This window comes from Protomyctophum parallelum (genome assembly GCF_964188405.1).
Source record: "Protomyctophum parallelum genome assembly, chromosome: 3".
In the NCBI taxonomy this organism is placed as follows: Eukaryota; Metazoa; Chordata; class Actinopteri; order Myctophiformes; family Myctophidae; genus Protomyctophum; species Protomyctophum parallelum.
In genome coordinates this window covers 40,012,544-40,025,830 of record NC_139698.1, presented here as the reverse complement: position 1 = coordinate 40,025,830, position 13,287 = coordinate 40,012,544, and the positions used below count along the sequence as shown (strand labels likewise).

Here is a 13,287-nt window from a genome sequence, read left to right as displayed (position 1 = left end):
AAAGCAGACCAGAGGTAGAAAGCTGTCGTTCCCTGATGTCATCGCTAGGGACACATGCACATTTTGATACCAATACTTTTGTACTTTTTTTCTCAAGTACATTTTTAATTCCGGAGTATGTCTGCATTGCAGTATTGATACTTTTACTTAAGTAAAACATTTGAGTACTTTTTCCACCACTGGTCAATCAATCTCATGACATCACACATGTAGCTTACACAAGCTGTCTTTTGAAATGCCATTTAATAATCAACCGGATGGGAATTCAATACAATATGCTGTGACATGTCATGGGCCCGTAGTTGAAAATTGTTGCTGTCAGGCAGAAACCTCTTATCTCGATAATTCTAACTTTTTGTGGGGTTTTTTGGTAAATGAATGATCATACCAGCTTCACACCAAAGCATCCACATTTGCAGATCCATAAGCTTGAAGCACGGAGCGAAGCAACATGTTTTGAGCTTGTAGATCTGCTAACCTTTCTGTTTTTTTAATCCTGAAATGTAACAGTTTTGGACATCTGAGGTTTCCACCCGATAGCGACGATACATACGAAGTTACCGGTAGTTACATATTAGATTAAATATAACGGTACACATGAGTGAAAAAATGAAAATGGTGAAGAAGTGGCTATATTAAATATACTGAGGCTTTTTTATTTTTATTTTTTTATTGCTATGCGTGGGTTGTAATCCCATTTTGTATTATGCATTGTTGTCCCACCAGGCCGAAGGCCTGGGGAGAGAGTATGTTTTGCACTCCGTCCATCCGTCCGTGTGTGTGTCCGTCCGTCCGTTACCAGCTAATCTCCGGCACCGTTAACCCGGTCGATGCCAAACTTTGCACACACACTCCCTAGATGCCAACGATGAATCTCTGCCCCAAATTATCCAGAACGTCTTGTTACACGGCCACCAGGAGGCCGACTTTTGTAAAACACTTTTTGCTTGCTAGATGTAAGTGAAAACATGACAGACGATACACAGGCTTGACCAGTTTCAAAATAGTTTTTGCTATTTAAAAGGCCACGCAAAGATTGATATGACTAATACTGTATGTGAACTCTTGTCATAGCAAAGTAAAGTGTTGAGTTAATACAACCATATTGAAGGCACATCTGGCTCAACACCATCCTGAGTTAAAGTCAGAGGAAGCAAGGAGGAGGACCTGTTGCTTTACTTGGCCAACAGATACTGGAAACCAGCTTGAATAAACTTCCCAGCAGTTCAGAGAAGGCAAAACGCATCACACAGACAGACAATAGCTCTGTTTAAAGACCCTCCATACAGAGTTGTTGAAAATGTAGGACAACTTTAGTTTTTTTCAACCAAGGTTCATGTTTTAGGTTGTTATTAGAGAAACTAAAAGGTGAGTGTTCATTTTCTTTCATTTGCTGCTTTCTTTCGTTTTGGGGATTTTAGCAGTTTTTGACAGGGGGGCGGGGGCATTCGAGCATGGGGATAAATATGTATTTTTTTACAAAATATTATGGCGATTTATTTTTTTATTATTTACTATAGTCCTAATAAACCCCAAGAAATTACATCTGGCCACAAAAGATCACAGGATCTATTGAATGTGACAAACTGACATATTGAGCCTATACACACAGTATAAGACTTCCCGCAGTAGGCTACCTTCACATTCAGTAGATCATGTGATCTTCTGTGGCCAGATGTAATTTCCTAGGGGTTTATTAGGACTATAGTAAATAATAAATAAATAAATCACCATCAAATTTGGTAAAAAAATACATATTTAGCCCCATGCTCGAATGCCCCCGCCCCCCTGTCAAAAACTGCTAAAATCCCCAAAATGAAAGAAAGCAGCAAATGAAAGAAAATTAACACTCACCTTTTAGTTTCTCAACCTAAAACATGAACCTTGGTTGAAAAAAACTAAAGTTGTCCTTTAACATTTCTGTAGCCGCCAGCATCTTTCAAAATATAGGCGCTAGAGTGCCAGCAGATATGGCAGATTTTAATCTTCCATTCTTACCTGGCGCTGGTCACGCAGCTCACGCTAAAGTCTCTCTAGAAGCGTTCATATTCATATATAGGTCCTTGACTCCCTTCCAATTCTCTCTTATAAGTGGACCATCACTGTAACTCAGTGGTTCAAAGTGGGGTCGGGCAGTCCAGGTGCTCCTCAGCGAAACGATTGATAGTTAATAGGAACCATTTGGTTCCATTTGTACACTCTCTGAGTTATGGGGGTATACGTGACCTAATGCATACCAACCATGGGGGTCTTTGAAATGAAAAGGTTTGAGGACCATTGCAGTATAGTTCAGAGCAACACAGTCAGGGACAGGGAGGCTTTGTGCATCTTACCTGTACAGATGAGATTAAGGGGCCTCCGGCCAGAAGCACTCCACCAACAGAAGGGGGAGCTTCACAGATCCCGTTTCCTTCCTCGCTTGTCACTCAGACATGCTCCCTGAAGACAGACACAGGAAGAGAGAGACATTCATTAATACAAAGAGAGGGACAGCATTATATTATTATTTATGGCTCTTTGCATTCAAGTTCTTTTTTTAAGCCCCAGAAATGAACTGTCACCCTGCGGTTGTTCTGAACGCACCTCAGGGACTACAGGCTGCCCAGGATGACGTCATGCACTGTGCCCAATAGATGTGGGGAGCAGAACACGGTGTTCCGCTCGGCCCGGATTAACAATGCAATGGAACTTAGTGGAGCTTAAGCTCCAGGGCCCGCAGCTTGCAGGGCCCCGTGCGAGAGACTTTTTACAGGTACAGCTTCCGTCGAAACCATATTCATACATAGTCGCCGGGAGCAGTGGCGATAGTGCTGGCGGTGCGCTGAACGCACGCTCGTTCATTCACTGGGCACGCAAACGCAAAAAGTGCCATTCTTAGTTTTGTTACATGCGCGCGAAGCACGCATGCATGTGGCCTTCTGATATGGTGTACGCTTAGCTCCAGGGCCCTCGGAGGGGTTGATTTGGCACTGAACACCATAGAGCACTGACACACACACACACACACACACAGTCCTAATGTCGGTAGGCACTAGGGATGGGTATCGTTAGGATTTTTGTGAGTCTGGGTTAGCTTAGCTGTAGCTAAAGCCTTCTTGTTACTCCGACTTAGGGGCGCTGCATTTAGGGTTAGGGAATAGAGATGGAGTTAGTAATGGGGCGAGTCAGACCAACGCAACGTCGGAAAATCACGCCGTTGGAACAATTTGCCCCCATTTTGCAACCTGCTGATTTAGTGAGCTCGTAGATCAGCTTTTTTCACCGGAGGTTCGGTGCCCACCCCTAGTAGGCACGCTGCCACATAAATATTTTCCACCACCGCTTTCCTTTGTGAGAGGAAATTACATTGTGGTTCTCTGTCCCTCAGAGAAACAGAGGCCACGGGTTGTCAGCTCTGCCACGGTCAATCACTATTCAGTATTTAAGTCCGACGTCATTTTGTAGTGCTACGTTACGTCCGGGTCCAAGTGGCACCAGCTCCCGTCCGCATCCCATTGTAAAATAGAATATCTAAACGCGTGAATCTTTTTAAATTGACGTTATTTTTCAGAAAGGAAGCCATAGAGGGTTAAAATGGGTCTTAATGCTTCCAACTCGAGTAGAATTATTAATGTTTTGTACAAGTGTCCATGACAACAAAAATATATGATGTGGAGACAATAAAGACTATTATTATCATTATTATTGAAGGTGGCAACAGTCCATTTGCTCGGTAAAATATTTCGGGGGATATTTACAATGTGTGCAGGCTTGAGTATGTTGAATCTAGTTTGCATTAATGAGGATTTAGTTGACACAATCAAATAAAATGGCGATAGTATTCCATGTGGGGCAGACGGCCTGTCACAGCCAGATTTTGGAGAGCAGCGCAGCTTTGTTGTTGCGAGGAAAGCAGTAAAATTAGACTTTCGTGGTTGTTTTCGTCTCAGATTTAGTCCGATGGAGCGTCACAGTATAACTCCATGGGGACACAAAAGCGACACAAAAGTAGGACCCGGAAGTATCTCAGGAGGGGGCGCTCACGTCACAGCTAAAATACTGAATAGTGCATGTCACTGGCTTCACTGTCCATCTGTAGTGATGTGAAACCTCCATCTATCCAAACCTCTTCTCCTACCATGCACAGACAGGTCCATCTGTAGTGATGTAATTGTAAACCCTCCATCTATCCAAACCTCTTCTCCTACCATGCACAGACAGGTCAAGCAGCACCAAAGGCTCTCTTTGCAATGCCTTGCCGAAAGAGAGAGAGAGAGAGAGAGAGAGGAGATTGGAGGGACAGCCCACTGACATATTCTCAGAAGTGCTCATTTCACTGGATTAATGTGCTATTTTTGATAAATCTGCAGAGAATGAATTTGACTTGAAAATGTTATTGACTGAATATGACTATGTGTGTGTGTGTGTGTGTGTGTGTGTGTGTGTGTGTGTGTGTGTGTGTGTGCCTGTGTGCCCTTCACTCTGTTCCTTGGCCTACTTAGAGCCAAGACATCACTATGGCCCATTGGGGCTTTTTATTACCAGCCGGTGTGCACGACATGCATGTGTGTACGGGTATCTATGCATAATGCCTGTGTTTATGTATGCGTGCCACATTTGTGTCTGGCATGGTGTTTGGACACGGAGCCGACTCACACACACGCACGCACGCATGCACGCACACACACACACACACAAACAAGTGCAGGTGGCTGTGTGCGCACAGCCTCTGCTGCAGTGCATGTGCTCCTCAGTAACATGATGGTTCCTGGACACCAGAGGTGTCAGTCTGTCTCCTTCTGGGATACTCATCGTCCCGATTTCTCTCTCTCTCTCTCACACACACACACACACACACACACACACACACACACACACACACACACACACACACACACACACACACACACACACACACACACGCGCATCTCCATCTCCAATTTGGAAGCAGGACAAGCGAGAGCTTCTATTTATACTCGTCGGATCCACACTGACAAATAAATCAGCAGATCCAAGCAACACGGCAGTGGTGATGGCAGCGATGCATGCCATGCCAACTCCCTGCGTCTCTCTCTCTCTCTCTCTCTCTCTCTCTCTGCTGCTCTCTGTCATAACGCAGCTGCCTTTGCGTGATTGTTACATGGTTTAGTGAGTCTATAGAAGCAGGGGGTTCTATAAGCATACATGTGACAGACATGTAGGGAGAGAGATGAGGGGAGAGAGAGATTGAGAGGGAGAGAGAGAGGGATTGAGAGAGACCTGTTTTCCATCACTGGGGCTTATCCCCAGCAAACCAGCCATGTTTGAGAAGCTTTCCAACAAACACAGCCACTACATCCCTCTGTAGCAACAACTGTATACAACATACAGTACACTGCTGTCGGTAACTCAATTCCTTGTCATTATATTAGCCTACATACCAACACTACTGTACTATCAAACTCTCTCACAGGGACACGCACACGCACGCACGCATGCACGCACGCACGCACGCACGCACGCACACACACGTACGGTCACTGATTGTTAGAAATAAAATGTAACTGGCGGTAATGTATCTCCAGTGCAAGTGCTGATCAGTGCAGTGACAGGCTGGCAGTGAGCACCATCTTACATACTGTACATCCGACTATCAAAACTGAAACTGAACTGCTATGACAAAAGGCTGCCTACATATACAGCCCGCATGCAAATGCTATTTGAAAGAGAAATGGTTTCTTGCATAATGTGTTACTAGTACCTATAGAATATATGTTTTAAGTGGTGATTTCAGAACTGAGGGAGATGGTCACACCGTCACACGTGACAGATTCATTCTGTGCAATGGAATGGTTCAACACATGTCGCACCGTCTCTCTTGTATTTGGAGCATGCTCCGTCTCTGTGAATTCATGGCTGGAGCAGACCCTTGCAAACACAAATACCAGGGTAGGAGGTAGGACTTCAACAATATTATAATTGCTAGAAAATAAAAACATAAAATTAACTGAATTTATTACAACAAGGAACGTATAGCCAAGAATTGTCTGTTCCATTTCTGCTTCATAGTCCTCCTACTAGCTAAGCAATTAAATATGACAAGATATGGAATCATGCAATCAAGCAGTTTGTTAGCCACAAGATTCTGTTCAACTGCCGGTCTACCACAGCCACCCACTCTCTACACACACATCTCTATCCAGTCCACTGATGTGTGAGTGCATGGGGTCCTGCTCCAGTGCTTCTGACGCAAACAGGGATGAAGAGCACTTATTTCCATCTGGCATCTATTAATCATTCTATGGCCCTTTAAACCCGGCAACAAGCCTTGTCAGTAACACTTGCTATATGCTTGCATTATAAACATACTCGCATTATAATCTGCTTAGTGTAACACTGAGTAGTTATAAGAACTTATAAATAATCATAATCCTTAATGACAATAATAATAATTCATAACCCATTATAAACATAAGTATTATATTTCACAATTGCTGGACGCTCACAGACATTTCTTTTGTTGCAAGGATTATAGTGTATTATAATTAGGAAGAAATTACAGTCATTAGAATGCATAATATAATTATTAATATGCATTACAACTATGAGAATAAAACTAAAAGAAAAGGTCTGCGAGTGACCAGTAATAAGCCTACTAGAGCGGTGCCTGTTGGGCACTGGTCTACTTGGAACGATGCAAGTTGGAAATGCATGTCCCAACCAGTAATTATGTCTGTGTCCCTTGTATGCCCATATATGGAGTTATTCGTCAGGCATGCCCAAATATGCAGACGTCAGAATGTCAGAACAGGCCATGACTGGGATGTCCAGAGCCCGGGCAGAAGCCTTTTTGGGGCGGTATTGGACAACCGTGGGTCCGACCGACTCGACACCGGGCACCGCACTCCCTGTGGGGGTGTGGAACGCGTGTGTCGAATCTGAAGTCAGTGGGGCGAACGGTTCTCGGGTTACGTGGATTAAAGACGTACAGACGTAGGTGCATTTATAGTTAGAGATAGATAGCGTTGAATGAATCATTATGGACTGGGCGTAAAGCATATGGGGGAAGTGGAAACACACCACATACATCGTGAGGTTCTGGCTATGAAACGGAATAACAGAGAGCATGATGGCAGACGTCACATAAATCCCATGCAAGTAGTACATCATTTATTATAGACCCTCCACCACAACCACCGTATGCCAACTGACGATCTCTGAAAAGAGACGACTGCCCAACCGAACCAACCCTATAACGCACACGCACGCACGCACTTAAGAACGCACGCACGCACGCATGCACACAAACTGTTGTCATCAACAGCTTCAAACCAGCTCCGTTGTAGTTTGCCTTGCGGGTTCCTAGTCATTTGTGTCATGTGTCCAAGCTGTGGAGAATGACGTTGCGCCGGTCACCTGTGTCCACAGGATAGATGCATGCTGTCATAGTCCCAACAGTATACTCACACTCACACAAAGCCAAGTCTACCAAGAGGTGGCCAACAGATGACTGGTGCGATGATGTGTTAAGGGATGGGTGTGTAGCTGCTGTGCTGTCAGTCTGCACAGTGCACAGTCAAACCGGCAGTGGTCATTTATTTACCCATTTGTAACTCTGAGAGTGTGCAAAGGTTACATCTGTATTCTGTACTCTCTTGGAGTTAAATGAAAACAGAGGATTTGTGTGCCTCTTTAACCACTTGCAGGTTGAGGGGTTGAGAGGGCCGGAGCAGGTCAGCATGGCAATTCTACACATCACGCACGCACACACGCAACGCACGCAACGCACGCACGCACGCACGCACGCACGCACGCACGCACGCACGCACGCACGCACGCACGCACGCACGCACGCACGCACGCACGCACGCACGCACGCACGCACGCACGCACGCACGCACGCACGCACGCACGCACGCACGCACGCACGCACGCACGCACGCACGCACGCACGCACGCACGCACGCACGCACGCACGCACGCACGCACGCACGCACGCACGCACGCACGCACGCACGCACGCACGCACGCACGCACGCACGCACGCACGCACGCACGCACGCACGCACACACACACACACACACACACACACACACACACACACACACACACACACACACACACACACACACACACACACACACACACACACACACCCAGTCATTCAGCAGTCTCATGACATCAACATGGCTCAGTCTACACACACCAGTAATGTCTGCTTTCGACCCCAGTCACCTACTCCTTAACCTCGTCCTCTCTTGCGCAGCCAAGAAGGAGCACAGTAGGGCAATAGTTATAAAGACTGCTGAACAACCACACATCCCTCCTGCTTCTCTTTGTTCCCTAACTCTCTCTGTAGTACCCACACTCCCACAGTTCCCCCAGCCTCTCCCAGCTGCCTTGTCTCTTTCCCTCGCCAGCCTCTTTCCATTTTGCCTGAAGTGACGCACAGTTCCATGCAGTCATAAATCTGAGGGAGGAGAGAGGGAACGAGGGAGAAGGGTGTGTGTGAGCAGGGTCCAAAATTAACTTTTTAGCTCACCAGTCGATTGTCTGGTAGATAAACAATTCTACCCGCCAAACGTGTACACAACCTCTTTAAATAAAGAATATCATATTTAATCTGCATACGCATTATGGGAGTGAATAAAAAAAAAAGGTCAGCTTGTAACGGGAGGGTAAAAATTGTAGAAATGAATCATAAAATAGAGTTAAAAGCATCCTATGGTTGCTTTTTCTTTTTTCTTTTTGCATTTTCATGCATTATGCAGACACAGTGAAGACAGAGAGCAAGGGCAAGACCCACAGCAAGTGGTCCAGCCGTCCGGGAGTCGTACCGCAGACATGCTGTTGAATTGTGCGCCAATGTGCCCTTACTGCCCTAACCATTCAGTTATCTGGTCGCCCTATGGTCCTAGTCTTTTTAAAGGGTCACATTTCATCCTTGCGACCATGAAAAGAGATTTGAGATATCCTATGTGGTATCCTATGTGGACTACGGTGATGTAATTTATAGAAATGCTGCCCTTACCACTCCCTAGATACAGTTTATCACTCAGCACTAAGGTTTATCACAGGTGAAAACTGCAGCGCTCACCATTCCACCCTCTATGATAAAGTAGGTTGGTCTTCCCTCTCTGAGAGGAGAACCATGCACTGGCACCAGTTTATCTTTAAAGCCATTGATGGAAAGCTACCATCGTACATCACGTTGCTGTTAAAATGGAAAATAAATACTCACCAGACCCGTTCAAGTGAAGGGCTCAAACTAGAGGTCCCATCCGTACAATCTGAACTAGAAAAATCTGCTTTTTGCCCCCACCACATGGAACACTTTACAGCAAACATTGAAAATTGATACCCCAATATCTTATGGTCAATTTAAAACACCAAAAGGGGTTCCCGCCCAAAATGGGTTAATAACCTGCTTCTGAACCTCCCTACCTCAATATGTAACTGTTTTTAACTTATGTTTTGTCTCACTGTCTGTATAATATGTCTCTATGCCTTACGTGAAGATTTGATTTGTGTTTTATACCTGCATGTCTTAAATTGTTTTATATACTATATGTAATCTCGTCAGCATTGAAAATGAGGGAGAACCTCAATGCTCTTTTGAGAATAAATAAAGGTTTCAATCAATTAACTATGTCTAGAAGTTTATGTACATATAGGAGATAAAGTGTATGCCAGCATGACAAGTGACAGATTATGAAACACTATGTTTATGAGAACATGAGATCTATTGCACCACCAAGTTCATACAATTGTGCACTTGATCCACCACGGCTGATATTTTGTTACAAATCTTACTCGCACTGAGCCGTCAATGCTCGTATTTGATTGTAAAAAAGTCACGCATTTTATGGGCCACCACGACAATATTTTGTTACAAATTGTACTCACGGTGAGCCAACAATGCTGATATTTGCAATAAAGTCGTCTGTATTATGGGCCATCACGACTGATCTTTTATTACAAATCTTACTCGCACTGAGTCATCGATGCTGATATTCTATAATGTTTTCATGTTATAAGACCCCAGGGCTGATGGGTTCAACTAACCGTTGATATTTTATGTGAAGAAATTGTCAGGTGGCTTATGAAACGTACATGCCAAATGACAAATCTATACCCACATTTTGCACTTGGTTGGTGTTACTTTTGGAGCTGTGTGCAAGAGCGGTGAAATGAAGATAAGAGATGGGGGAAGAGGGAGCAACAGAATCAGATATAGAAGGAGAAAGAGGAAGAGATGAGACGGTTGGGCCGGGGGGGGGGGGGGGGGGGGGATGACTAGACAGACATGCATGGAAAACACCTCACAAAGTATGTTAAAAAAAAGGTTTTGAAGGCTACAGTGCCTTGGGACAACATGGCTCTCACTCCTCCAACAGAGTTTTCAGCCCTTTGAGCTCCCTCCTATAGCAGGCTAGCAGGGGGTTAAGGCTACAGTAACCGTAACACTAACAAAGACAGCTGAATCACTTCTCAGAAAGAACACGAGAAGCACCCTGTGACCCGACCCCCACAGGCCATGATGAAGCATCTGACCGAAACACTGCAACGTGCTACCAAATACAATAGAGAGAAAGAGGCAGACGGCCAGACAGAGACGGAGACTGACAGAGAGAATAAATAGTCCTGTGGGAGTGTATGTCTGCATCTCTGTGCTTGTTTGTGCTTCTTTTCCCAGGCCTGCTGTCTTGTCTCTCTGTCTGTGTTATATGTGTATGCATGTGTCGCAACAGAGGGCAGTATCCCGCCACGCTCAGCGACGGCAAACATGGGGGCACATCCAAAGCTGTGTGCCAACCACACCCCCCTCTCACCCACTCCAAGCTATGCCATGCATGCAGCAGGAAGGATCTCCTGCTGTTACAACCACATCACCCCATGGCCGCTCCACTATGTTGTGGGAGAGGAAGGCCTTGAGGCACCCACGAACACACACACACACACACACACACACACACACACACACACACACACACACACACACACACACACACACACACACACACACACACACACACACACACACAGAGAGAGAGAGAGAGACCAGTTCTTAGTACTAAATCAGGACTATAGGAAAGACAACAAAAGCCCACGGCGGGCCGTTCCTCAGCGTTTTGACAGTTTTCCAGGGGAAGCCTGCAGTGGAATAACAGGAATGCCAGGAATAGAGTGAACAAAATAGGTACATTATGAGGTGATTTATACTTAGTTTTGCGTGGGTGTCGTGCTTCGAAAATAGCAAATATACAAGATCAAGGCCCTATGCACTACAACACGTTGCTGTGTTACTCTGTCTGTCTTCTTTGAGGAGACAGACACACGCACGCACACACGCACGCATGCAACGCACGCATGCAACGCACGCACGCACGCTTTAGGAGCCGGGGACACAACTGTCACTTTTCTAGATCTACTGTAGACCCTCACAGTGAGGCAGGCAGGAGAGGGGGGGGAGGGGGGGGGGCTGCAAAGGATAAGATGGGAAGAGAAAGATGAAGAGAGAAAGAGAGACTGAGAGAGTTCCTGCTTCCTGTTTACAGAGAGGGGAGAGCAGGGGAAACAGAACGACGGACCACTAGACTATAGACACTGTAACATGACAGTGATGACAACACAAATACACCATTTTCCTCCACCGTATCCTGAGTGCAAGAACAGACATATTTAACTACATACACATACACAGACCCCCCCCCCCCCCCCCCCCCTCTCTCTATCTCTTTCTCCCTGTGACATCTGGCGACACACAATCCTCTTCCTGCCTGGTTCCATGTTTCCCCTGCTCCCCCCCCCCCCCTGGCCAGCCGTTGTGTTAACAGGGTCGCACTGCCCCGGCTGTCGTCTGTTAGCCGCAACATTCCTGGCTTCCTGCAATCTGCGACAGGATTCCTAACATCAGAGCTCAACAGTGTGGTTGTGTTGTAAAATAATTAGGAGATGTGTTGATGTGTTTTGAATTGATACATAACTGAGAGCCCTGAGTGTGTGAGTGTGAGTGTGAGTGTGAGTGTGAGTGTGAGTGTGAGTGTGAGTGTGAGTGTGTGTGTGTGTGTGTGTGTGTGTGTGTGTGTGTGTTGAAGAACTTCTGAAAACTCAGATTAAAGAGGAATAAACGCGACACACCATATGACGGAGCCAGGTCTTCTCCCCAAACACAGAAACATCTAGAGATGTGCACAGCTCACATTCTAAACATCTAGAGATGAGCACAGCTCACATTCTAAACATCTAGAGATGAGCACAGCTCACATTCTAAACATCTAGAGATGAGCACAGCTCACATTCTAAACATCTAGAGATGAGCACAGCTCACATTCTAAACATCTAGAGATGTGCACAGCTCACATTCTAAACATCTAGAGATGAGCACAGCTCACATTCTAAACATCTAGAGATGTGCACAGCTCACATTCTAAACATCTAGAGATGAGCACAGCTCACATTCTAAACATCTAGAGATGTGCACAGCTCACATTCTAAACATCTAGAGATGAGCACAGCTCACATTCTAAACATCTAGAGATGAGCACAGCTCACATTCTAAACATCTAGAGATGTGCACAGCTCACATTTTTTCATGGCCGAATAATCAGTGTGACTATGTGCCAATGGGGATCAAAATGAACAAATGCAAGTGCAACACGCCGAACATTTTCCTATCAGCAGGACCATAATGTCATGCATGTCAAGCATGTACACCACTCTGGTGGGTTTAGGGATTAGGTAGATATTGGGAGGTGTCAAATAGGCAATAATATTGTTGCTGCAGCCACTATCTATGAATGACTGTATCTATAATTACAGTAATACATGAACGAAATCTTAGTTTCTTGCTCAGTTTCCCACGGCCTGCTTGACCTGTTGGATTTCTGTATGCTTGCATCATCAACAATTTACAAGCCTATTAGCCTAATTAAAATAAATGTAAGGTGTCAGTGTTGCTGATGCAACAATCTGGGAACCCATCGGCAAAAAAAGGAAAAACAGCCGACACAATGGCCGTTTAGCACGTAAACTCTCCTTAAAACGGAGCAGCAGAGGTAATCATCAGAGGATTTGACTGTGTACACACGGATGGAACGGACTGCAATGCCCTTCTCCCCTTTAATAAATACCCAGCAGACCAGCTTAGCTGGTCACTACATCAGGCTTAAGGGTGATTTACATTTAAGCTGGGCTCAGAATGCAGGACAGGAGTTTGGGAGATCTTGTACTATCACACACAATCTTATAAGAGTGCACACACTACAATGTGTTTAAATAATGGAGCATCACACATTACAAGATTGATCGTCGGGTTTGGCGGAGCA

At 45.4% G+C, this 13,287-nt stretch overlaps 1 protein-coding gene across 4 annotated transcripts in view; it reads right to left on the bottom strand.

The window, feature by feature from the left end:
• Positions 1-13,287, bottom strand: part of galnt1 (UDP-N-acetyl-alpha-D-galactosamine:polypeptide N-acetylgalactosaminyltransferase 1) — a 66,405-nt gene that overhangs the window by 36,410 nt on the left and 16,708 nt on the right. For 3 of the 4 annotated variants that reach the window (XR_014569080.1, XM_083761767.1, XM_083761766.1), the window contains exon 2: positions 2,334-2,439. The gene's annotated coding sequence lies outside the window, so the exon portion shown is untranslated. Of the gene's footprint in view, positions 1-2,333; positions 2,440-13,287 lie in introns of those variants that run through there. The other variant, XM_083761768.1, reaches the window with a different exon arrangement.